Source organism: Pinus tabuliformis, chromosome X, assembly GCF_031772625.1.
Source record: "Pinus tabuliformis cultivar Carrire ecotype Pingquan chromosome X, CPIR1, whole genome shotgun sequence".
NCBI classification, from domain to species: Eukaryota; Viridiplantae; Streptophyta; class Pinopsida; order Pinales; family Pinaceae; genus Pinus; species Pinus tabuliformis.
In genome coordinates this window covers 466665977-466669990 of record NC_142308.1, presented here as the reverse complement: position 1 = coordinate 466669990, position 4014 = coordinate 466665977, and the positions used below count along the sequence as shown (strand labels likewise).

The following is a 4014-nucleotide window of genomic DNA, read 5'->3' as shown; positions in this document are numbered from 1 at the left end:
TAGGGTATTACATGACATGCGCAGTAGTTAAGATTGGTTTCCGATTTCAATAGTTAAGATTGGTGGTTGATTTCAATCGAATGCATATGGTTTGTGTTTGTGATAATGCTTGAACAACCCATCACTGAGATCGTGAATCGTGTCCTGTAAGGGATTCGATCCCTGTGTTATCTTTTAAAGCAATGTCATGAACTTTGTTTTCATTTCAAAATCTGTTTATGATCTCTATATATTTTTATCTTGTATGAATATTAGTGAATGCTGGGTATTTGCTAAACAAGGGTTTTATGTATAATGTCTCTGTAAGGAGATTGAAATCTCGGTTTGCAGTGATAAACAATGTTAAATTTGGTAAATGAATTTAATCACAGTGTTGTAATCAGGTATATTAGCAGAGTGACTTAAGTGTTTGGATGATAGGTAACATACCCCAATCTTTCGTAAAGAAGTTCTGTGACCTACATCATAACCACTTAGCTAATAATCCTTTATGTCTATATACTTTAGACGCATGCCTCTAAGCTTACGCATCCTGGTCGATAATAAATATGGTCTAGTCTAGTACCCTAGATAGAACACTACAACACCTACGTACTAGTATCTTGGCTAGTGCAAGAGCTAAGAGGGTTGTAGCTCCCTTCCAAGAGAAGTTGGAGAATGAGAGAGGGTTGTAGCTCTCTGCAGGTAGTAGCCTGCGTACTGGTAAAGGACTGCACCAGTGCAAAATCATTGTAAAAAGAAGTTTCTAATTAAAAGGAAGATAGAGACGTATTGCGGCAGGTGCTTTTCACCCACATTGGGTTTCTGACTTATATCTTGTGTTCTTGTGTGTGACTGTCTTCTACTCTGTTTTACTATTTTTGGTTACTGTTTATTTGATTCTGATACACAGATTAATAAACAACATCTGTAGGATAAAGTAAATTATAAGTTTGCATGGTATACATAGGTTTCCTTCTACGTAGTTGCGTATATACGTGGTTTTCTCTAACTGAAGTAGCGTATATTGTCTGGATCTGAAAAAGGGAATATTTGGCTTGATAATACTGATTCACCCCCCCCCCCCCTCAGTATTATTTCCAATAGAGGGCGAGGTTCTTTTGGGCGTTGTGGTTCTGAAGGATACCAAAGGGTTGATCAATTTGGCAATGGTAGCAGGGGTGCTCAACCTAGTGGTCCAAATCAAATGTCTAGAAATGAGCAAAGGATTATCTCCCTAGACTATAATGGCTATACAATAGAGATAAAGACTGTGGACTCTCAAGATTCTTATAACTAGGGAGTCCTTGTACTAGTAACGGGCACATTGAATGGAAAAGATGGTCTAAAACATAATTTCACACAGTATTTCTTCCTTGCTCCTCAGGAAAAGGGCTACTTTGTTTTAAACAATGTGTTCAGGTACTTGGACAAGCCTCCAGAGCCAGAGACAGTGAACATATTTATTAATGGCATCCTGGAACAGACTTCCAAGGTTGCTTCTCCTGAGCTAGCTATAGAGCCAACACCATCACTATAACATGTAGTTGATCAACCAAATGCTGAATTGGATGAAAAACCTCAGGTTGAAGAAGTATATGTGCAGTTAGACCATGGATAATGACCAGTGGTAGTAGAGGAAGCTCCAAATGTGCAGGTTCATGAATGTGTTGAGAATGAGCAGCAACCAGTTGTTGAAGTTCCTGTTTTAACCCAAGAAGAAGCACCTAAGAAATCCTATGCATCAATTATGAAGGTTCGAGCATCAGCTTAGGCACCATCTATCCGAAGGACAATACCAGTAAATGTTGAACAATAAGCAACTGCTCATACACAAACATTGATTCCCTCTAAATCATCGAGCCCTTCTGCTCCCAATCCTATTGAGAACAATAATTCTCATGAAGCATAAGGCGATGGACGATCGATCTACATTAAAAATTTTCCTTTCAAGGCTACTAGTTCCCAACTCGGAGAAGAGTTCAAGAAGTTTGGGTCTATTGAGCCTGATAGTGTCCAAGTTAGAAGCAACAAGCAACAAGGATTCTATTATGGTTTCGTGGAATTTGAGTCATCAAGTTATATGCATAGTGCTATAGAGGCATCGCTAATTAACATTGGTGGACGTCCAACATATGTTGAGGAGAAGAGGCCTATTAGCCCTAGAGCTATATGTGGATGGTTCCCACTTGGAAGAGGTAGCTTTGGAAATGATAAGCCAAATTACACCTCAATAGCCACTACAAGAAAAGAAGAACAATTCACTAGAATCATTCCCTCTTTCAATATTTAGTTGCAAAACTAATTCTTATTCCGACAAATTGTTAAAACTAATAATATTCTATATTTTAATTGGCTAAATTAAAAGGCCCAGTTTGTAATTCGATGCTATATAAGAGATTTTTGGGAGTAAGAACAATTATTCAATTAATTAAATAGACAGGAATTAGGAAATCGATCGAGCGAGAGGTAGTTCACACGAAGGGTGCACACAGAAGGGAAGATGAGTTGTCCCATTGTAGCATCACACATTTATCACTAACTGATCACTCCTCTCATCTTACTGAAGTTGAATGTTGTCTGCTTGATGTAAAAGATTGTGTTTTCATGAATTAATTGAAGTAATTTTCATCTATGTTTTGTCTATTTATTTATTGCATCTAATGATTTTGACTGTTGTGTGAACTAGGTTAATCAATGGTGTGAGCTGGCTGGGTTGGCCACCAGACCAGCTCGCCACCGTTCTTCATTTCTTAAATTAATTACCATTTAAATTCTCATTTACTTTGTGAAGTTTATTTAATAATTTATAGTCTCTTTTCTTCTCCAAATTGATGTTATTTAATTTGCTGCAACATTTTCCTTTCAACTCTCAACTTCATTGATTTTTCACATTAAGGAATTTTTCATGTACTTGAGATTTATGCTTACACTTGGAATACTTCTTCATATCAAATTGTGCCCCTCTAGTTGTTCTTATTTGCAAGATCGGCTTATGCGTTGATGAGCTGTAATTGATTTATATTCCATAACATGAAAATGGTGTGAGTGATTATGGTTTTGAGGTACTAACATATTCATTCAACCTATGCTTACAAAAACCATATATTACTTGTATGTCGTGGAGCTGATATTAGTGAAAGAAAATTGCATCATAAATAATAATATTTACTTTCGATTAAACTTTTGGACAGTTCTCCATGATTTATTTTCAGGAACAAGGAGGGTGAGATTCATATTAATTTAATTTCTTTCAAAAGTTATTTACACAGATTTACTTGCGGATGCTTTCAATTCAATTTCACATAAAATTAGTACAAGGAGAATTAGTATAGGTATAATGATTTTGAATTGCTTTTGAATTCCTTCCAGCATTTACAGTCTCTCGATATTGTGTTGACACTGTTTGGTTTCTAGTTATGATTTCCTTTCTAAATTTCCTTTCACATTGTTAATTGCCTTTTATTTCCTTACATTGGTGTTTTCTCTTATTCTTTTTTAGTGCAAGATTTCATTTATTGATGATATTAATATGCAAGATAGACTAGAATTTGTTTTGCAAGTTTCTAGGGGCTTTATCTGGCATTTCCAGTGCTACGTCTCGAAGTTCACGAACTATTTGATTGGCAAATTAAATGTTGGTACATTTATAAACCCTATACTGCACCCAACAATCATCCTTTCCTACGATCTTATAAGAAAAAAATTTATTCCATTAAGATTTTTGCTTAACTATACTATCTTTACCAGCGTTATTTTTTATTTTATTAAGCTATGTCCTTGCATTGACATCATACAATGCATAAATTGATTTTAATATGAGTAGAATAATGTGATGACTATATCACTAAATTACATCAAAATTTTAATCCAATACCCATACTTTTACTTAGTTCTCTACTAACCATGTATTTATTTTCGTAATTTTCGTAAGAATGTCATTTTTAGGTTTCTGCACATGACTCGGCACAACAGAGAATCACTACCAACAGATTATCACCCCATTTTGTTGTGAACAGAGGCCCAATTTCACAT

General features: G+C 35.5%; 1 pseudogene; it reads left to right on the top strand.

Moving 5' to 3' along the window:
- Positions 1–1186: 1186 nt before the first annotated feature.
- LOC149140687 (nuclear transport factor 2-like) lies at positions 1187–2272 on the top strand (annotated as a pseudogene).
- Positions 2273–4014: the final 1742 nt, after the last annotated feature.